Below are 23926 nucleotides of genomic sequence, written 5' to 3'. Positions count from 1 at the left end.
ATGGGCCTCATGGTGCCACGAAGGCTAGCTACCCATTACCTCATTTTCCCTTGCCGCCTGCGGTTGTATGCTACACAACTAGCTAGTTAATCTATTGGAGTATCTGCCTCTAATGGGTATATAAATTTACCGTATAAATTTAAAAAATGCAATGCATGTTTGCAAAACTAAAAGATTCCACATTGGGCATGCCATTTCTAGTAAAGCATCATGGTTCATACAATAATAGAGACAACTTCCTATTTTTGTTTTGAGGACTGACAATTTCCTTTAGTCACCCCCTTTGACTTGATCATAACGCATGGCAGTCCATGGCACATTAGTAATTGTCAAGCTGTTTTTAACCAGTTTCCTAGTTAGCTAGGGTACTATACTCCCATCCTTTAAGACGAAGCCATGATCGAGTTTTTTTTTTTTTTTTGGTTGATTTGCTTTTACCTTCAGGAAATATCCAAATTATACTAAAAGTACTCTCAGCCATATGACAATATTCTAAAGGAGAACAATAACCATCGGACCTATTTGGATGCACCCAATCCCTTGCAGATTTCTTTGGAGTTGTGGGGTGGTTAGATTCTTTTGGAAATCATGGTATTTGATATTTGGGTTCTTGTTTCCAAAATCATGGTTCTATCCATGCTTAATGATTCGATCAAGTTCCTCAGATTAAGAATGCTGGTTGTCTCACACATGGTTCTACGACCAAATTGAACTATTGTACCTATTGCATTGGATATATTTTTTCCAAACAGGGGCACTCCATTTTCTGTTACCTTTATTGGATATTGTCAACAAACCTTTTTATTCTTAACAGGGGCACTCTCTTGAGAACTCATAAACACTTCTTCCTCACTCGTATAGAAGCTGGTAAACAGTAATTTTGTTAAGAACAATTGAAAGCAATCAAACTGCACAAGCTAAACACTGTGCTGCATGTTTCAACACCTTGTCTTTTCTGTACTAGAACACTCTCCTTTGCTCTCTCTTTTCTCCTAGATAAGATCAGGTGATATGTTAGCTCCTTATATAGGCTGCTGGATGCAGTCAGTTTCAACAACCAGGGAGTAGGCAGAGGATATAAATTTGATCAAGAATAGCAACTATGTCTACCTACTACAACAATATTTGTACCTTTACTATAAATCATTTTTTGTCTAGAAATTAAATTTGCATTTACCTAATGGACATTAAATATTGCTAATTAACACAACTCGTTGATCTAGCGTGCTACAAGGTATACCATCTGAGCTTCAACAAATGTTGCAATGTATTATCCATTGCAAAGGAATTTCTGTTCTAAATAGCTTTTTGAACCTCGCCGCAAAGCCATTGAAATCGATATTCAAAACATTTATAATCTTGCATGTGAAGATAGTAATATGATAGCCATTATTGTCAAGTGGAATAAAGAGTTCCAAATGTTTTTGTACCCACCATCTTCCCTGTACATGCATTTCACAACCACAGTGGACAACACAACCACAACACCATCATTCACTAACCACAGCACCATCATTCACTAACCACAGCAATCAATACAACATAAACAATCGAAGAACAATTGGACAGGAGGAAACTCACCTACAGGGCTCGGGCGGTTGACGGAGAGGGGGGCTAGAGCGGCCGGTCATGAGGAAGAAGACAGAGGAGGTCGCCGGGGAGGAGTTCACGTGGAGGAGGTCGCCGGGGAGGAGGTTGCCGGCGTTGGGGTCACGTCGGGAGGAGGCTACGACCAGCTACGGAGCGACGCGTCGAGGAGGAGTCAGCGGGGCGGCACGTCAGAAGGAGGAGCGGCGGCGGATCGGGGATCGGCGGGGCGACACGTCGGGGGTCGGCGGGGTGGCGCGTCGGGGGTCGGCGGTAGCGCGTTGGGAGGAGGAGCGGCGCATCGGTAGAGCGCAGAGGAGCGGCGACGGGCTAACGATGCTGAATTGTGCGGCGATTAAGTGTTCGATATATATAGCAGAAGTATCAGTGCCGGTTCTAGGTTCTAACCGACACTGATACATGTATCAGTGTCGGTTCTATGTACCAACCGACACTAATATATGGAGTATCGGCACTAATAATTTTTTTCCCTAGAAATATTCTTCTATTGTTAAATTCGGCTAAAAACCTAAAAAATTCATAGAAAAATGATTAGAGCTGAGAAAAATATGAAACCAAATTTATTGAGTTTTTATTACTGTCTCCTACATGATAAAAATACTTGCATGCATAAAATGTGCATTGAATTATCTTTATTTCATTAATAAGTCTGTAATTTGTTAATTCCGTAATGAAATTATGAAATATCCGCATAAAAAACATGTGAAACCAATTATGTTAAACTTAATTTTTCATTCTCTTTACATGAAAATTAATGTTAACCACTGATTCTTGGTTAACTTTGTGATTTTTAGCTCTTCATTTGATTTTCTCCTTTTAATCCAATTTGAATTCTAACCAATTCACATTTGTAATATTAATGTCAAAGTTGATTTTGTATATTTTAAATATGTAATATTCATATCAAATTTGTAATAGTAATGTAAAATTTTTAATATTAATGTCAAATTTGTAATATTAATGTCAATTTTGAATTATTAATGTCAAATTTGTAATATTAATGTCGAATTGGTCTAATCTGATTTAATCTAGTTTAACCTGGTCTAGATTGGTCTAGGACTTAGTCTAGAGCACTCTAGACCAATTTTGACGGCAGATATAATGAAAATCGGGTTTTGTGTGAAATTGGTGCACGATACTTGTAGTGTCAAAGTACATACAAAAAGCAATGAATACTTGCATGCATGAAATGTGCACTAAATTTGAATTTTAATGAAATCAAATATACACAAACTTAATAGTTCAGATTTTCAACAAGAGAAAAGTGTGGTGTCACATAAGCTCGATTGCCTGGTCTGACACTCAGATCTGATCTTTCAAAAAGTTACTCCTTGTTACGGTCACCAAATAAATGAAAGCTGCTTTCGTTAAACGATTAATGCTTCGTTATGGTCGTGGCGTATGTAGGTAGCTTCCTTAGTTTCATCAATGAGAGGAAGTTCGACATTCTCTCCAAAAGGAGGCAGGTCATCAAATTCGTCGCAATCTTCTTCGTCGACAACATCCTCAACACCGATAATCTTTGTTTTTCCTTGAAGAACCACATGACACTCCTCCTTGTTAGCTGGGTCTGGGTCGTTTACATAGAAGACTTGTGCAACATCCTTGGCAAGCACAAATGGTTGCTCTCTGTATCCGACGAGTTTGAGGTCCACGCTAGTTATACCATACTTGTCGACCTTGACTCTTCCTGGGAGTCTGACCCATTGGCACCGAAACAGAGGGACCATCAACTCACCATATTCAAGCTCCCAAATCTCCACTGTGAATCCATAGCAGGTCTCCCTATTGCTAGCGCGGTCGTAGGCATCAATACGAACACCGTTATTTTGATTAGTGCTCTTGTTGTCTTGTGCTCTCGTATAAAATGTATAGCCATTGATCTCGTGTGCTTGGAATGTGCGAATCGTAGTTGACAGCCCATTAGCCAGCAGTTCCAATAGAGCATCGTCGGTATCCTTACCCATCATGTGTTGACGTAACAAATTACCAAAATTATCTCTGTGCTCTCTTGGGATCCAATCATCTGACTTCGTTGGATTTGTGGAGCGTAGTATGCTCACGTGCATATTAACATACTGGCTCACTACAAGTGACTGTTGCAAAACTGCAAAGTGTGCTTTAGTGAATGAAACACGATCTTTGATATGGATTGAAGTATGACCTATCGTCCCTTTCCCTTTTAGCCTTCCCTCATATCAAGATATAGGCATACTAATCGCGTTCAGTTTTATTTAGTCAATGCAAAACTCAATGACCTCCTTCGTACTCCACCCTTGGGCAATGCAACCTTTTGGGCAACCTCGGCATGAACCTTTCGAAAGGATACATCTGATGCAGAAACATGGGGCCAAGGCTCTTTATCTGACCCACAATGTGAACAATTAGATGGGGCATTATATCAAAAAATGTCAGAGGAAAAATAGTCTCAAACTGACATATAGTATGGACCACGTCTTCCTGCAGCTTTGCTAGTTTGTTTGGATCAATGACCTTCTGTGAAATTGCGTTGAAGAACGAACACAACTTTATGATTGGGTCTCGGACCTTATCTGGCAGAATACATCTAATTGCACCTGGAAGCATCTGCGTCATCATCACGTGACAATCATGAGGCTTCATGCCAAATAACTTCTTATCTTTCATGTTTACTAAGCTCCTGATGTTGGAGGAGTAACCAGTCGGAACTTTGACATCACGCAGGCAACCACACAGGCGGATCTTCTCTTCCTTGCTCATAGTGTAGCAAGCTGTTGGAAGTTTTTTTTGCCATTGTCTAATTGTATGTAATATAGGTCCTTCCTGAGGTTCATTTCTTCCAGGTCCAACCGTGCATTTAGTATATCTTTTGTTTTGCCGGATATGTCTAATAAGGTACCAATCAAGCTATCAAACACATTCTTCTCCACGTGCATGACATCGATTGCGTGTCGAACAATAAGATGCTTCCAATAATGCAGCAACCAAAATATTGTTAACTTTTTCCACATAGGAGCATGTTGCCTAGCCGGGATTTTTGTACTGCCTGGCTCCTTTCCAAGTACAACTCTAAGTGTCTTTACCATCTTAAAAACCTATTCTCCAATACTAATCTTCGGAGCTTGACGGTGCTCCACTGTATCGTCAAAATCTCTTTTATTCTTGTGTTATGGGTGGTTTGGACGAAGGAACCTACGGTGACCCATAAAGATCATTTTCTGACTATTCGTCAGCCACCGCTCCCCCCCCCCCCGGTTTCCTCCAAGCACTGAACATATCCATTGTACCCTTTTACAGTCTGCCCTGATAGGTTACCAAGAGCGGGCCAATCTGAGATCATTATGAACAGCATTGCAAAGGCTGTCGTGCCCGATTGCGATCTGTGGGTGGACGTGTTATCTCTACAACACAGTATTCTATCAATTGTGTTAAATTGACTACGTTGATTAATGAATAGACAAAATCCATTGGATTATTATTTAAATTCAAGACTTTGAAAATATACGCAAACCACATAGTAAAAAATTGGAGCTAGATTTTAGGGGCACTTGCAAATACCTCCCTGATTTTTTATTCTTTGCAAGGATGCCACTCCAATGACAATTCTAGTGGGTTTTTTTGCAATTTTTTAATGGCAATAAGAGTTCTGGTAGTGACAAATTCATAATTGTCCATAGATTTTAATGTACGCACCCACATCTATTTACATGTGACTATTAATCTACTCTTTAAATCATCTACAATAACAAAATATCGATCTTTCTCTAATTTATACCATAATGGAGCTCTTGCTAATTCCAAAATTCAACACCAGAGAACAACATCTAAATTCAAATCTAGAGCAATATAGCAACTAAATCCAACTAAGAATTAAATGTAGATCATCTCTATATATCTAATAATGACAAAGTTGCAAACTTTTCCTAAATTAGATCTCAATTGCATCTCTAAATCCAAAACCGTAGAACAAGCACCAAGCATCAACCCTAGAGCAATCTACCAAGTAAATCTATCTAAAAAAGAAATATAGAACATCATATTAACCTTAGAGCACTTGACTCCTCCAAATCTTGATTCCTCCAACCGTAGAGATGGCACTTGGGGGAGAAAGCGGGCTTTATACTGTAGCGCCACATCAGTGTCTATTGGTATATGGAACCGGCACTGATAGACACTATCAGTGCCAGTTCGTGTATATCAGTGCCGGTTCCAGCCACGAACCGGCACTGATAGTGTCTATCAGTGCCGGTTCTTAACTCCTCGGTGGTTATTCACGCGCGGGAGTTTAAGAACCGGCACTGATACATCAACATACCGGTTACTAATTAACCGGCACTGATGGACCGGCACATATGTGGTGTTTTGTAGTAGTGCGGATTTGCTGATTTGGTCACCACACTATCAAGGCATGCATTGGTAGACGTGCGTTGGTTTCACCATTCGGTGATGACAACTGTCTACGCAGAGGGGTCTTCATGTGGTTGTGATCGGCATGGTTATTGTGCTAGTCGCATTATGCAGTCGCCCACTTCTGTTTGGTGGTGACGGTTGGCTAAGAGTGGTTTTGCAAATGGATTCTAACCTGACATGTCAGCATTGGCTAAGATTTTGGCCATGGATGTGTGTGAACTGCTTTAGGTTCCTATGATTTTGCCTCCCATTTGTGGGCAAATGTTGGATTGGGGTGTTTTGATATCATCTCAATCTAGGATGGAAAACATGTGAACATTGCAGCAAGCAAGCATTTCACCACATGTAAACAACATCTTGGATCAAGCATTTTCCAAAAGTGAAGCATGATTTGAGAGGAAAACATGTTTGTAATACATTCCCCACCATTTATCCACCTTGGTTAACTACACTACGACAAGTGCATGTAGTTTCAATGTGAAGCATCACGCCATGCGACTATTTAGTCTCTCTTTCCTTCCCTCCCTTTGTGTTTCACAAGATTTGGGTGTATACATCTTTAATACAAAGTTTAGGTTGGTCCAATGCTTAGCATGGTTATATAGCTCATCATCACCGGTGAGTCTGCCGAGAATATGAGGGTTTGAGCCCTCAGCCCCCTCCCCCTCAACTTTTGGGTATGGAAGAGGAAGAAGAGAAGGAGGAGGAGTAAGAAGAAGAGGGTGAGTACTCCTAGTTTTTGGCTTTGGATCCACCACTGCTCATCATGTATCTTATCCGACATTTTCTCTCAGAGTTAAAGCGGACATGGATAGTGTCGGATAATTATTTCTTCATCATGTATCCTTCCCTGCATATTTTTTTCTTGGAGACAGAATCGGAGCGGATTGTATCGTAAGATTTCAGTTGATTGGACAAATGGAAATTATTCGCTTCATTTGCATCCCCATATAGTACATAAAACAATATAGGGATAAAATAAAAGTGAACATAAAGAGAGTTATCACTGAGATACAAAAATAAGAGCATTTAATATTTTCTGTGTATATATGTGTTTGTGTGGAAATCTACATATCTATAATCATGTTTTTAAATCAAATCACAACATGCTTGCTCGTAAAACCTAAGAGTCACTACGTGAAAAAACGCCAAGGGTCATAACAAATCTGTCACCCCGAACGCGTCACTGATGTCATCGGTGACGGGTCATAACCGTGACCCGTCACCTATAACCGTCTCCTATGTATTAGGGTGGGAGACATAAGTGATGGGTAACCTCTTCACCCGTCGCTTATGTCTGTCACCTATGTGCTGGGGAGGAATATATAAGTGATTGGTAACCTAGTTACCTATCACTTATATTCAATATAAGTGGCGGGTAACCTAGTTACCCAACACGTATGTATAGGTTATCATGCTAGATTGACCTGTTTCTTGGCTATATTTTGGAGAGTAGCTAGGATTTGGCAGACGTCTTCTCTCTACAATCAACATCAACACATCTAAATCCATATCAACAAACACTAGCTTGAATAGTATTGATCACAGAATCGCAAAGGTTACAAAATTCCAGTCAATTCATTACAGAATCACAAATGTTACAAAGTTCCGATCGACTCATATTATGTAAGACCTCATAACCTAGGGGTTCTATAGTGGAACTCGCCGTGTGTGCTAATGACTTCAGACACCAAGAACTTGGCGATCCGTCGTCGAATCTCTGGGAGTGCACCGTCTTCAAAAAAAGAGTGTCAAATTTTTGCATAATTTGACACGTAACCAATGTCATGTTATTATGAAATTAAACTAATTACTAAAATTAGTTACTAATAATCTCGTATTGAACTTACATTAGAGGATTTGATATCCTACATACGGAGCGTGAGAAGCATGTTCCACGCAACATAGAATCCACAGGCATTGCCCGATGGTTGTTGGTGGCACTGCTGGAAAGAAAATTTAGTGTTAGATCAAAAGGAAAAAATAGCAGCAGATAGCATTTGGTAATCTATTTGGTAGCACTTACCGCAAAAACGGTCTTGTGTGTCAATCTGCGATCGTCTTTCTCATTGTAGTCAGGTTGAGCTTGAAGGTACTTGTCAAAAGCCCTACATAAAGATGGATTGATTAGGGAGTATTTGAATGTTAGAAAAGTTAAATATGTAAACTAAGTCAGGCAAAACTTACGCATCAAGAATTCCTTTTACGGCGCTATAATCACTTTGTCTAAGTTTGCCTTTTGGTCCTACTAGTCTTGACAAGTCGAGATAGAACACCAAGTCCCACTTGAGGCAAATGACCAATAAGATCCAATGGCCACCAGTGTTGTGACGCCCATTAGATACTGCATTTTGGAATATTCTTGTATTGCCCTAGCCACATGGTCCACAGCATAGACGGGGTAAAGTTGGATGACTGATATTGTAATGGCCTCAGGGTCAAAACATGCGATGGGATCCTTTGTTTCTTTCATCAAGTGTCTACATATAAGAACATAGTTAGATTCAAGACTTAGTCATATTAATTCATGAATATTCAGTTTCAAGGGACTTACAATGTGAAGATTCGTAATAACGAATGTCCATACCATCAAGGTTGAAGGAGTCGTATAAGTCATTGAAACCCACAATGAAGTAGATGTCGTCATTATTTAAGAGGTGTCATCGTTTGTACTGTACGATTATAGATGTGGCATTGCTATCTCTAGAAGCCTACATGTAGTAATTATGCTGGTCGACACATGCTTTTCCCGCCCTTGTTAGGCCATTTACCGTCATCATGGGCTTCCCATATTGGAATTTTGTGTTGCACTAGTCCACGCTACTCTAATGTTCGTGGACTTCTTTGCCGGTACAATAGCCTTCGGCATCATCGGTAGGTGATTCTTAGAGCCTTTCTTCTCAGTCTCATTTTCCTTCTTCTTTGGACTCTCTGGGGAGATGGAATTGGATCTAGAAGCCAGGTTGCCAGATGCACTTGCCTTCTCTGGAAGTGGGGGGTGTGACAGCGATGCACTTGGAGCTTGTTCACACTGGGATGCACTGGAGACCACGATGTCGCCCCTCTTCTACTGGATCCTTTCACGAAGAGCTTCACCTAGAGTTATGACCTCATCATTAGAGGAGCTCTAACACGTGATCGGTGGCATTGCTATGTACTATGTCCACCGTAACCACAGCATAACCTACATGTATTGGGACCATATGTAAGATACGGACACCTAGAAGCACCTAGCCCCTTGCAACCTTGATGTGATACCCGTCAGGCCTGATTACAAGGCTGCAAGGCGTGGACCCTTCTAGGAGGTCAATCGTATCTGGCTCAGTCACGGCTGTAGCTACTTATTGCTTGACCTCCTTAGAGGCGGAACTACTTTTCCCTGCAATTTCGGGGCTAGCTTCCGCTGGCATGAAAATATGTATTCTCTATGATGCAATCCATGATGTTTGCATAAACTTTTCGGGTGATGTCTTGTGTCAATGCATCCACGTCCACTGTAGACCTCTTCCTCTTCTTGTACATCCTGAGGTCTTCGGGAAAGCCGTATTTCTAGCCCTTGGAACTTGATACAACTCATACTCGACCTAGGTGCTCCAGGTTTCCTAGAGCCATCGAGAGAACATCATGTTCACTAACCCTAGTGAAAGAACCTTGTCTAGATTCAGCTGCCTTTTCTGTTACTTTTTCTATGACTGACTGGGTTTCGCTGTTTCTGAATGTGATTTCTCCGCTTTCGGACAGCTCACCCCTTGCACGCAAATATGACCGTGATCGTCCTAGGAATTGCAACCAAGGATTCTCGTGGCCTTCTCTAGCTAAATTTTCATCCTCTGTCTGTCATTTCAACATTTTCCCAGCGTACTCAATTGCATCTATCCTATGGTTGTGCTTGTTCCTAGCCCAAAGCTACTTCTTCTCCTCACTATCCTTTTTTAACTGCTCTGAGTTCTTCATCTGCACAAAAGTATCCCAATCTTCCTCTTTCAAGTGCAGCTTATGTGTGCTCAGGAAGTTTAACACACATAAGGACGTCACAGGTGAAGTAACAAAAGCAATAATTTTATAGAATAAATATTAAACTCTTACAACAATTGACATATATTATCTTCTATGAAGATATCTGCAGCGGAACAGAAGCACTGGTGCCCAACAACACCGCAGGCAACTGACCGGGAGACACGCGCCTAGAACGTTACAACCCCATCTTGATAATCTTCAACATCATCACTCACTGAGCAGCAGCATACATGTCGCATGGTATAGGAAAAATAGCAAGTGTGAGCACATGACACGCTCAGCAAGTGGGGGAAAAATAATGATATGCAAGCTTATATCAAGAATAGGCTAGCACATGGTATATTTGAGTAAATGTGAGTAATGAAAACATATATGGACTCAAAAACATTAAGCAGTTATTAAATGAATGTAACCCAAATAATTCAGCATCCAGCATACAAGGCTCACCACCTTGCACACCATAACCTTCTAGTACTCCCTGTACTATAACCAAAACCATCTAGTACTCCCGGTACCAGAACCATAACCACAACCATCTAGTACTCCCTATACCAGAATCATAACCACAACCATCTAATACTCCCTGTACCAGAACCATAACCACAACCATCTAGTACTCCCTGTACCAGAACCATGACTACAACCAAACCCATAACCACAACCCACTAATCATGTGAGGATCCAAGTCTCTCATATCCCTGAGCACGGCTGTTATAACAGTTTTACACTCTGCAGATGTTGTCCAGCTTTCCCCATGAGTCAGTGAATCACATGTTGTCGTGGTTGCGAAACACTTAACACACGTCAGTGGTGTGCCGTCAAGAATCACTGCATGACATTTGCCACCAACCAGAGACTAATCCAGTATGTGTCTGCCCACTAGGTTTCACCGCTAGGCTTTACGCAAGCTAAACTCCTACCCAGAAGCTCCCTTTTGTGTTGACCCAACACACACTGGATAGACTCTAATCAGTATGTCATGCCTTACCCATATCAGCTTCGTGGTTGGTACGTTACTTATTGGGTTGTCACTCCACGAACCGGTCCTTACTTAGATTACTTGAGCAAACACTAAACCAACATCATAACCATGACAACCATCAAAACTACTTTGCTCAAGGCCTAAGGTTCCATGTTGCTAGACCATTAACACATTGACCATCAATGTTGTATATGTTCATTAGTCAAGATCATGACACTTCTTAACATCCCAAAAGCATGGCTAAGCAATATACGCACAAAGACACCTAACCATAATCCATCTAGGTTCCAAGGGATGATAAGGGAAAATCTAGAGAAAACCTTAACATAGGTGACTACCCATCATATTGACATTGTATGTAATTTTGTAAAACAAAATATTTAAAAACATAGGTTTAATATGATCAAGGACACTTGCCTTTTTCCCAATACTGCTCAGTGTTGTCGAAATCTTAGTCTTGAAGTCCCTCAAAATGTTCCGGAGCGTTATCAACTAATCGCGAGAACTACCGACAAACAACACAAAGGAAAACACTAAGAACAACATACCAAACATCATCAAATAAACACCCAATAAACTCAAAAAGAAATAGAACGATAAAGTGGGATCTTGGATTGGGCTGAACAAGAAGAACAGAATTGACTAGACCACTATCGATGAAAGTTTAAGGAATTGGAACTAGGGTTAAAGTTTCACATGGGAAGATAGAAAAGATTGACTGTAGTTCTTCTGGGGAAAAAGATATGGTTGTAGAGATCTAGATGTTACTAAGGAAAAACTACTATAAAGATATGAGAATTGATACTTAAAACTCGCATGGATAGATAGATCATACTTTTAGAAAACTTTGAGCGCAAGAATCACTCAAATTAGAGCTAAAACAAAGAAGATATGGCTAAAACAATTCTAGGGTTTAATCTGAAAAAGACAAGGATTTATTTTGAATAAAACAGAAAGTTTAGGGACCTTTTTGTAAAAATAGGGTACCTAATTGTAATTATGGAAAAGTCTAGGGACTGATCTGTAAAAAGACAGGGCTCTTTTGTTATTACAGAAAAGTCTAGGGATCTTTCTGCAAAATTACCAATTTTCCAGGAATTATCAGATTTATTTCTATATTGAAAAATCTGGATTTAATGCATGGCAGCTGACTGGGTGGTGACTGGCAGACTTGCCGATGTGGCATGGTGACTAGGTTGACACATAAATAGATCAGCTGATTTGGCAAAGCAAGGTGGCAGCTGGTGTGGCACAAACGCTGACTAGATTAAAGTGGACAGGTGGTGGTGTGTGATTGGTGGCCGAAAGGGTGAGTTTTAGATCTAATCTGGCCCCTAGGTTTCAGATCGGACGGCTCTGGACGACTGGTTGGCTGGGGAAGAAAAGGAGACGGCGGCGACCTAGAGCTCACGGCGACGGACGATCGGAGTACACGTCGGACGGCACTCCGATTTGCCGGCGGCGACGGTGAGCGGCGGAACAGAACCAGGAGAGCGCGGGGAATCCGTTTTCAAGCTTACCGCGGGCTTGGCAGCACGAGAAGGCGGTCGGCGACGGAAGGGACGACGGAGGGCCTCGGGATCTCGACAGGCGGCGGCTCCAGCGACCAAACAGCGAGGGTGATGGCGGCTTGAGCTCCGACGGGCGGCTGTAAAGCTCGGAGGCGACTAGATGGAGGCAAAGCGGCAGGGGAATGGCGCGGCGGTGAGGGCAGCCAAGCGACGACGCTAATGGCGTCGGCGGCGAGATGAGTCTCAGCGAGAGGGCTCGGTTCTCGGTGGGTTCTCGAGGGGGACGGCTGGGGATATATAGGCGGCAAGAGGAGGTCGGGACGGGCTAGGACTCTCAAGGGCAGCGGCGGATCGATTCGGACACGGCGGCGGAGTCCGAGTGGAAGACGACGGTGCGGTGCGGGGTGAAGGCGGCTTCGGCGCAGGGCGCCAACAGGTGAGCGGGCTGGCGAGCTGCGCTGCGGAAATGGGCCGTTGCGGTCGGGCGCGGCCCAGGCGGAGGGAGAGCAAGGAGGAGCGGGTCGGCTGGGGTGCGCTGGGCCAGGCCGAAAGGGAGGGAGGGAGCCGGGCTGGGCCAGGAGAAAAAATGGGCCAGAGGGAGAGGGGAGGGAGTGGGCTGGTTTAGATTTAGGAATAGGCTTTTTATTATTTATTTTGGAGAATTACTATAGAAGAAAGAAAGCAAATAAAATCCAATAAAATACCAAATAAAGCCTAAAAATTCTAGGAAATTCAACAAGCTCTGAAAGCATTTTGAAAACAAAACAAAATATTTCTAACTTATGAAAACATTTTGGAAATCATTTTTAACTCAAACAGATACAAATAAATCCAAATGAGCTCAATAAGATCCAATAAAACCTAAATGCCTAATAATCAACATAAATGCATACAAATAATTAATAACCTTAATTCAAATTTAAATTTGAATTTAGAAAATAGGATTTTTCCTATTTTAATTATTCAACCTATAATCAAATCTTGGAAAATTTTAGAAAATTGAGAAAAGTGAAAATCAGGGTGTGACATTGTACCACATGAAAATTAAGTGTAATATATTCTATTCTCAATAGAGGAAATAAAATGAATCACGGTTACTACAAACTACTCATATTACTACAAACTTACACCTTAAGATGTCATCGCTCAAAAGAGGTGGCGGAAAAACACAAACAGATAAGCCAAATTCTCACGCTTCTATTAACAGTGTATTAGTAAGAACCAGGATTAAGAACTACACACATCCACTATCTCATGCTTCTACTAACAACATACTAGCAAGAACCAGCTGACTACGATAGCATTAACCCAAGAATGCCAACATATCAAAGAACTCTAAGCATAACCATTAAGATATCAACATACAAATTATCCCATGGTTTCTTAGAAGGTAGAAAAGGAAACGAAGTTAAGAACATGTTAAAGACAAATATTAGTAGCCAGATCATAGGGATGGATGTATTGAATTGGAAAATGCCAAATCAGATTATGAAGATAATTATATACGAGTGCAAGCTCGACTGGGAAAGTGAAAAGACGTGCAAGGTGCATGTATAATAACCATCACAGTCGAGCTTTGCACTCATATGTATGGTAAATAGTTATCTTCTTTCATCATTTGCAGGACGGTTTCAAAAGCACAGGTATATATCATCATGTTTAAAGCATCCAAGGAACTACATATGGCTATTGTAAGTATAATTTCTTTCAGAAGATGAAAAACAATATCAGAATGGATCTCATCTTACATAAACATAGATAAAGAAATAATAGAATGAACCAAATATAATGACCTTTGAGAGATATGACATCAAAGCACAAAAATCAGTTTCCAAAATCATGTATACAGAGTGTTCTAGACAGCAGATACATATTATGCATAATAGTGCTCTCAAAAAATAAATGACAATTGGCCCCAGGACTAACAAGGTCCTGCACCCTAATTGTCCTATTGAAAACATCATTGACTGGACAATTTATCAAGTTCTCAACTAGTTCTTAGACCTCTTTATAACCTAACTGAGGAAAGCAGAACAACCAAGAAATTACTTTCTATTGGGTCAAGATATGTGTAGCAAAAATAGCCCTATTAGGCTATGATTATGATTTTAGTGATTAATTATAACATAGTCAATGAGACTAATATATTTGTCAAGAATATATGTTAGTAGATCTCATGGATGCAATACATGAAGAAACTATCATAGCCGGGACAAAGTTGGACTGAATTAAATAAGTTCCTGGAAAATTTGCCTCACCTAAAGATGTCCCAATAGGCTGTGCCTACTGGGCTGACCCGAGGCATGACACTGTAGGCACGGCACAGCCCGAGCCAAGACTGGCTGGGCCGGCACAACACGAGGTCACGGACCGTACCTGAGCCGAGCGCACGGCACGGGCACGGCCCAGCCCGGGTCGGCACAGGCTCGGCCTAGCTAAGCACGATCCAGCCTGGTACGCATGGGCCAGGTTATTTTCTATATTTTTTAATTTTGTAGCTATTTTTTTATCTATTTTATATTTTTTTATCATATTTTCTATATACTTTTTAATTTTTTAGCTATTTTTTATTTTATCGGGCCGGCTGGGCCGACGGTGTAACACCCTGATTTTCAGAATTTACAACCTTTTAAAAAATTTCAAGATTATTGAATAGCTTCAACAGTAGTATAGGTTTAAAACTTATTTTCTTAATAAATCAATAAAAATAGGTTATTATTTTGTGTGCATTGCATGCTGAGTTTTATTAGGATTCAGGTAAATGCATTAGAGTTCTTTTTCTTTTTCCTTCTCTTTAGTGTTTTGAGTGAAAAAGATTTTGAAAATGTTTTTACAAAACTCACTAGTGAATAAGTTAAGGATCTTAATGGTTGGAATTCAAAATCTTTGAATTTATCATCTATTCAATCCATGATCGTACCTGATCCTTCTCTAGTTCAATTCAAATCTTATCCAAATCCTTGTTTAAAGCCAATCTCTTCTCTTGATCAAAATTCTACCCAAATCCAAATTCAAATTCCTTATCTACTCCGATTCTTGTTCAACCTCATTTTCCGTTTCTCTTAAATTCACTCTAAGCTCAATTCAAATTCAAACCATATTCAAATTTCTCTGTAAAAGTTTCTTTTCTAAACCCTAGATATACCTAAAGTGTCTTTGGGCTCAATCTTGCTCAAGTCCAAAGCCTTAGCCAAGTCTTCTAGATGGCCCAAAAAAGGATTCACGAAATCTGTAAATTTTCGCGGAGTCCTGGACAGCCTCATCTTTCCATGAAGTTTCGGAGTTCAAAACAGCCTCAAATGCAAATCTTGACAATACCAAATTGTAGGTCTCATCGAGAAGATTTGAACTTATGGAAGTCCCCTTTTGGATAATGGAGCTAGGAGTTATGGCCCCCGAAATCAGTGCTGCACAGAGAAGTCCGAGTTCAAACAGTTTATCTTCTGGTGCATTTTTGAAAATCAAGATAGTGTTTTCAGAAGTTTCAATAACTACCAAAGTTGTAGATCTTTTCAAGTAGTACAATTTAGAATCAAGAAACGTCCAATTTAGAGTCCGGACAATGGAGATATCATCCTCGGAATACAGAGCTACAAAAAGAAAATCGTAACCGACTCAAACTCGAATCCGATTCGTGTTTGGTTTGGACTCCACCTCAACCAGCCACCCCTAGCCCTATAAATATGAGTTGCATGCCCTCTCCAACCCCTATTCCATGCCATCAAACCATAGAATTCGCTGATGTCCTGTTCATGCATTGCCGGAGCGCCGCCGTTCACCGGAGCTGCCGCCACCGCCGCCCGTGATGCGCCACGTCGTCTTCTCCACGAATCCTCCTTCCTCGACCATCAAAGCAATGTGAGGACCCATTCTTCTCCTCTTTTACTACTATTTTAGCATCATACTAAGTCCCTAGCCAAGCTCTAGCCCCAGCCAAAGCCTGATCTACGCCGCCACGGTCGTCGCCGTCGCGGACAGCCGCGTGACAGCCGCGTTGTAGCCGATTGGCATCGACGTTCCCGACCGACCAGAAGTCAAATCACCAAGCCCTTTCACCGGTGCATGTCCCATGATGTTCCTCACGCCCTCACCAATCAGGTCAGCCAGTAGAGCAGCCAAACCACGGCAAATCAAGGTCGACATACCCGTTGTCCGGTTTCTGGACATGTTCTGCGCGCACTGGATTTGCATTCGCGTTCTCCATCAATCCAAAAGCCGTATGGATGCACCAACCACATCACGGCATGTCCCATGGAGTCTTCTACGTGACCCTAGGAGCCCATCCCCGTTTGTGCAACGACACGACCAGGACACCATTGCCAACCATAGTACGTTGCAACCATCACCTATCTCATCTCTGCCGATCGTTATTCCTCTCAGTGGATGATCTACCCAAAACTATGCTGTAGCATTATGTTCCCGGGATATCTGAACATCTCTATTCAAACATTTTCTCAAATTTAATAGCTAATCTCCTGGAACGCGAGCATCTTCGTTCCTACATCTGTTTGCGGTCACCACCAAACCTAGTAGCATTCATCATTATTTTGTCGCTACCTTGGATGACCTCTTCCAAAACTAACCATACCGCTGAGTTAGTCTTTCCGCGTTCTACGCTATGCTTCCCTTATTTCACTGAAACACCACTGAAGCTGACATTGATGTCTGTGGCCACATGCCCGATCGCTATCTCCGACGAAACCTGAACCACCACCGCTACATAGAGTCACTAGTAGTATCCTTAACCTAGAAGCGCAACCTTCAACCTTTTTGATCCTTCATGGGTGGTCGAGACTAGATCTCCGCGTATCCCTTCTTTAATCTAAGATGGTACTTGCATAGCATACCAAGTCAGCACCACATCATTCCCATTAGCCTAGTCAGTGAAGTCTAGTCTGCCCTACACTTCTTGAATCTTGTGCAATAATGTTGTCAAGCCTGACACAGTGATTGTACAATAAACTCTTTTCCCATAGGAAGATAACTCCAATAAACTAGTCTTTCTTTTTAGTCTAATCCATCTCTCAAAAGTTGTTCTCTTTTCATCTTAACTCCGATTTAGGTGATTCTTGCATCTAAATACTTCTAAAATCATCCCTATCCAACTATAGTGTTTTTAAAGTATTTTAATGATGTTTGGTATGTTGTTCTTAGTGTTTTCCTTGTCGGTAGTTCTCGTGATTAGTCGATAACGTTCCGGAACAGTTCGAGGGACTTCAAGACCAAGATTTCGACAACACTGAGCAGCAATGGGTAAAAGGAAAGTGTCCTTGATCATCTTGAACCTATGTTTTTAAACTATTTTGTTTTACAAATTGCATGCAGTGTCTATCAATATGATGGGTAGTCACCTATGTTAGGGTTTTCTCTAGATTTTCCCTTATCATCCCTTGGAGCCTAGATGGTTGATGGTTAGGTGTCTTTTATGGGTAGATTGCTTAGCCATGCTTTTGGGATATTGAGAAGTGTCATATACTTGATTAATGAACTTATGCAACAATGGTCATTAATATGTTAATGGTCTAGCAACATGGAACCTTAGGCCTTGAGCAAAGTGGTTTTGATGGTTGTCATGGTTATGATATTGGTTTAGTGTTTGCTCAAGTAACTTATGTAAGGACCGGTTCGTGGAGCGACAACCCAAGAAATATCGTACCAACCACGAGACCTAGTATGGGACAAGCCTAGCCTATTAATTAGTGGATTCCAGTTTTTGTGCGTACTAAACGGAAGAGTGGATGTGTGGGGACGGCAAAGGCCAGAACCATTTGGTTAGTGATATGAGGTGTGTAGTGGAAAGGAAGGGTGAAAACTTTCTGGAGCTACAAGGTGCAAAAGGGGGCTTCTGGGTGGTGTGAATGCCACTTTGACGGCGGTGAAACCTAGCGGGCATGCACATACTGGATGAACTTTGTAACGACTTTGAAGTGACTTTCCGGGCGACACACCACTGGCGTGTGTTAAGTGTCTAGCTAACATGGCAACATGGAAATCACGACTTGTGGGGAAAGCTGGACAACCTCTGCAGAGTGTAAAATCTGATATATCAGCCGTGCTCATGGTTATAAGAGACTTGGATCCTCACATGATTAGTGGGTTGTGATTATGGGTTGTGGTTACGAGTTTGGTTGTGGTTATGGTTCTGGTACAGGGAGTACTAGATGGTTGTGGTTATGGTCCTGGTACAGGGAGTACTAGATGGTTGTGGTTTTGGTTATAGTACATGGAGTACTAGACGGTTATGGTATGCAAGGTGGGAAGCCTTGTATGCTGGATGTTGCACTATATAGGTTACATTAACTTAATAATTGTTTAATACTTTTGAGTCCAAATATCTTTTCATTACTCACATTTACGCAAATATACCATGTGTTAGCCTATTCTTTATATAAGCCTGCATATCATTATCTTTCCCACACTTGCTGAGCTCATCATGTGCTCATACTTGCTATTTTCCCTATACCATGCGACATGTGTGTTGCTACTCAGTGAGTGAAGATGTTGAAGACTATCAAGACGAGGTTGTAACGTTCTAGACGCGTGTCTCCCAGTCGGTTGCCTGCGGTGTTGTTGGGCACCAGTGCTTCTGTTCCGCTGCAGATATCTTCATAGAAGATAATATATGTCAATTGTTGTAAGAGTTTAACGTTTATTTAATAAAAGTATTGCTTTGTTACTTCACCTGTGATGTCCTTATGTCTGTTGAACATCATGGGCACACATAAGCCGCATCTGGTTTTAGCCATTAAAACTGGGTGTGACAGATGGGCTGCTCGTGTGCCATTGGGTCGCCCGTGCCTGTCATGCCCGCCGTGCCTGTTGTGACCGTCGGGCCCGCCGTGCCGCAATCATGCCCAGGCTGCCTCAGCATGGCACGATGACTAACAGGTCATATCGTGGGCTGAGGAGGAGACACGCAGGCCAACACGGTATGACCTGTTACAGTAACTGAGCCATTCAGTTCGTGCTGAGCCAGGCCCATGCCGGGCTGGCCCGAGTGGCCCATTTGGCCATCTCTGGCCTCACCAGATGGTCCGATGCTGTGGGTGTTGAACTCACTGAAGCATATTTGACAAAGGGGAGAGAGGCCTACAAATCTCATTGGAAGGTCCGGTGATCAGAGAAGATACACATCGAAGCATTTTATCTAGAGAAGGTTGCAACCATTAAAGTTGAAGATCAAAGCACCGGATGGTCCGGTGATCAATGTGTTGTTGCACACATCGAATAATGAACAGTGCAAATGGACAGAAGGAGGTCAACACAACAGAAGGTCCGGTTTATGTGTTGTACGCACTAGAGGCTTAACACTGCACTAATTTACATAGGGTGCCAAGTGTTCAAGAATGAAGTTCAATGCACCGGATGGTCCAGTGATGGATGTTGTGTACACTGAAGTATTATTTCCAGAGAGGGTTGCATTGGCTCGGTTGGTTGAAGTCAACTCACCGGATAGTCCAGTGATGAAGTGATATGCACCGGATGCTTTCACCGGAGCAATTTACACAGAGAAGAAGAAAAGACTCATATGGCTTTGGATTACTAACCGGATAGTCCGGTGATGGAGATGAAATATATACCGGAGTGTCATGTGTTCATAGAGGCTTGAGTGGGGGATCCAACGGCTAGTTTGCGAGAGTGTACTCACCAGATTATTCGGTGTTAGTACTATTATTTTCACCGGATCATCCGGTGTTAATAACTTTTCTGAGCCGTTGGGTTAACAGCTAGTGCGTGGGTTTGAGGCTATAAATACCCCTCCATTCAGTCATTTGAAGGTGTGGCATGCTGCTGGAGTCTAGAGGAAGGTCATACACACTTGAGAAGACATCAAAGCCACCAAAGTGCTTAATGTGATTATCTAAGACGATTAAGCACAAGATTAGTGAGTGATTAGTGCTTATAGGTCTAGAGAGAGTGTTGTTGGGTGATTGTTGCCTAAAAAGTGGATCAAGGAGTAATCCAACCTTGTACCAAGTGGTACGCAGGCACCTTGGAGTCTTGGTGACTCACCGGTAAGCTTTTTGACCCTCCCACTTGGTGTGGAGCGGTGACAAGAAGCGTGTACGAGGACGCAGAGACCATTGCCTTGGTGGCTCAAGCTCCAAAGTGATCACATCGGCAAGGAAACAGAAAAGAGACTTGTGATGAGACCTTGTCTTGGTGGCTTGGTGGCTCATTCAGGTAGAGGCCTTGTCTTTATGACTTGGTGGCTCAAGAGCCGTGACCGAGTGCCGACCGGTAGCATATCCTTTGTGGAACTCTAATATGAACTAGGGATGGCATTCATGCTATCAATACCACGGGATAAAAATCCCTTGTGTTAAGTTTACTCTCTCTACCTTATTTACATTTCCGTATTTTCATTCTTGCAATTTACCTTCTTAGATAGGTTGCAAGCGCTTTGATCGGTAGAGTAGACACACTAGATAAAGTTAGAGCTCATTAGAATAGAATTTGATATAGGTTTATCTTCTATTGTTTTTGGAGCCGAATAGATTCTAAGTGTCCTAATTCACCCCCCCCCCCCCTCCTAGAACGTCACTGATCCCTTTAATTGGTATCAGCACGTCTAACTCTTTAATTTCTGTTAGAGCTTCATACCTTTCACAAGGTTTTTCCAATTCAAGTGGCATTTTAATCTTAGTCTTATTGTGACTAGTTAGGCTCACCGCCTAGTGAGTTGTGACGTTCGTGGTTGGGATGTATTCCCATAGTGCTCCACTTTTCGATGGCACAAACTTCTCCTGGTGAAAAATTCTAATGACTTATTAATTGCAAGCATGTAGATTAGATGTTTTGAAAGTCACCGAGGATGGGATGAGAACTCGCATCACCAACAAGGAGAGACAATTAGATGCATTAGCCAAGAGTATCCTTCTATCATCTATATATGTTGATGCATTGGCCAAGAGTATACTTCTATCTCACAAATGCACATGATATTTGGATTAGTTGTATTGAAATACATGATGGCACAAAGGATGTGCACAATAAGAAATATCATGTGGTTGTTACTAAGCTCAATGGCATCAAGCATCTACCCCATGGAAGTGCTAATGATATGTATTCTCCTTTGAACATTTTTGTTAATGAGATCAATAGGTTAGGTTTGACGTCAATTGAAGATGATCAAATGGTGAGAAGAATACTTCATACTTTTTTTCTGAAGTATAAGTTGATAATCTCCATCATCTACGACACCAATAACATCAAGAAGATAACTCTAAGTCAAGTGCTCGATAAGATCACTACCTATGAGATGACAATGAACATGGGGGTGAAAACTTCTTCCTCATCCGACACCAAGAATCTTGCTCTCACAAGCAAGCAAGCTCAATACCAACACATGAAGGCAAGGATGAAGAGACAAGAGCAAGAGTCAAGCTCAAGTGAAGATGATGAAAATGAAGATAAAGAGAGCTATGAAAAATATGAGCAAAGCACCTCAAGCGATGAAGAGATGGATCCCGAAATCGTCAAGCTCATCTCACAAGTGGAGAAGAACATCAAGAAGAGCAATGCCAAGATTGATCACCTAATCTCCATGAACGATTTGGTCAAAACAATTGATCACATCAATAGGGAGAAGAAGACCAAGATCAAGAAAAGGGAGACAAAGTGGAGAGCCAAGTCACTTGCTAGCATAGGAAGATGGGTGAGTGATGATGAAGATTTAAGCTCAAGTGATGAGAGCATCACCATACATTCCTCCAAGAAAAGCTCTTCCTCAATGTCGTTATTGCGTAATTCATCACACAAGTGTCTCATGGCCAAAGGTATGGATAACGATGTAAGTGATAATGAATCCGATGAAGATTCTCCCTCCTATGATGAACTCCTTCATTTAATCATTGAGCAACAAAGGGCCCTTAAGAAACAATCTAAAAAGCTTAAGAAATTCAATGCACTTAATGACATTCATGTTACCTTTGTTTCTAAGTATGAACAATTATTGTGCAAATTCAATTTTCTAAACAAGGAACATGAAGAGCTTAAAAGCTAAATTTGAGTGCATTGAATCCCAAACTAAGGTCTGTTTGAATAATCTATCTCTATATTTTATTTCAAGTCTAAGGTAGATGCTTCTACTTCTTACAATGATTTAATTGATATATTATGCTCACCCCCTTTGCAATGAGAAATGTATTGAGAATATTATTATAGAATCATCTAATAACCTCATTGCACAAGAAAATGATGAGCTTAAGCAAGAATTGGAGAAGCTCAAGAAAGACTTGGCGAGTTTAAAGTGTAAAGGACATGTCCAACCTCCTCAAGATAACTGTGTTTTTATGGTGAAGAAACTTGCGGAGGGGTCCACCGTGACATGCTTCAAATACCATCAAGAAAGCCATAAGTCATTCCAATGCAAATAAGTGAAGAAGGAGACCAAGGAGAAGAAGAAGATAGCAAACCTCTCCCACAAGACCTCCAATCTCTACACCAAGCCTAACTACAAGATCAAGACCAAGAGCAACCACTACAAGCTTAAGAAGAAGGACAATGGCAATATAGTTCCACACATAGTTGGGAGAAAAGATTGAAAGTGGAACCAACCTATTTTGGTTCCCAAGGAAGTCATCACCAACATTAAAGGGCCTCAATCGGTTTGGGTTTCAAAGAAAACTTGAAGCCCGAAGCGACTATGGGGATTTAGAGGCTTGACTTACAAAATGAAGTGAAGATTCAAGTAAAGAAGCCAAGTATACAAGATGGGCGTATTGATAAAGATAATAATCATCATATACCCAAATTCCTATCCAAAGGTAAAAGAGGTAAGTGTAGCTAGATTCTTGATCATGCATTTTGTTTTGCGTCTAGCTCATTTGTCTCGTCTAGGATTGCATGTGTTTATTTCAATTTATTGCAATGCCAAGTGTAGGTTTTCATATGGTATGTCCTTGTATTTATCTCTAACCCATGATCAACCTACATGGTTTATTAGTTGTAGGTTCATTTTTTGGCACTGGTTTTTTCAATTGGTATCCTTCATGTGCCATGATTCAATCTATAGGATAAATCTCAATTGTTATCAATAACAAGTGCATATATCTTATAAATATTCAACACTTGTATGTACACTTTTAGAGGGAGTATAGCCTATAGGTTATGATTTTGAGACTAACATGTATTTCTAATGATATCTTTTGTAGTCTCATGAAGCAATCAACATGTCCCTGGAGGTATGCAATGCTTAAATACTTCAATTGTTATCATTGTCAAATCTTTTATTCATTTAAGCTACCTACATGCATAATATAGCTTAAACTTAATATCTTGACATATTGTCTAGTTGTTCATATATTTCTTTTCCATTGTATGTGACACATATACCGGGAGTTTAGACTATATTATGTGAGTTTCATAATTTATGATCCATGTGCTTTCATAACCTATAATTAGTATCATTCATTTG

Source organism: Phragmites australis, chromosome 18 (genome assembly GCF_958298935.1).
Source record: "Phragmites australis chromosome 18, lpPhrAust1.1, whole genome shotgun sequence".
In the NCBI taxonomy this organism is placed as follows: domain Eukaryota; kingdom Viridiplantae; phylum Streptophyta; class Magnoliopsida; order Poales; family Poaceae; genus Phragmites; species Phragmites australis.
The sequence above is the reverse complement of the archived record's forward strand: the minus strand, read 5'-3'. Positions refer to the sequence as shown.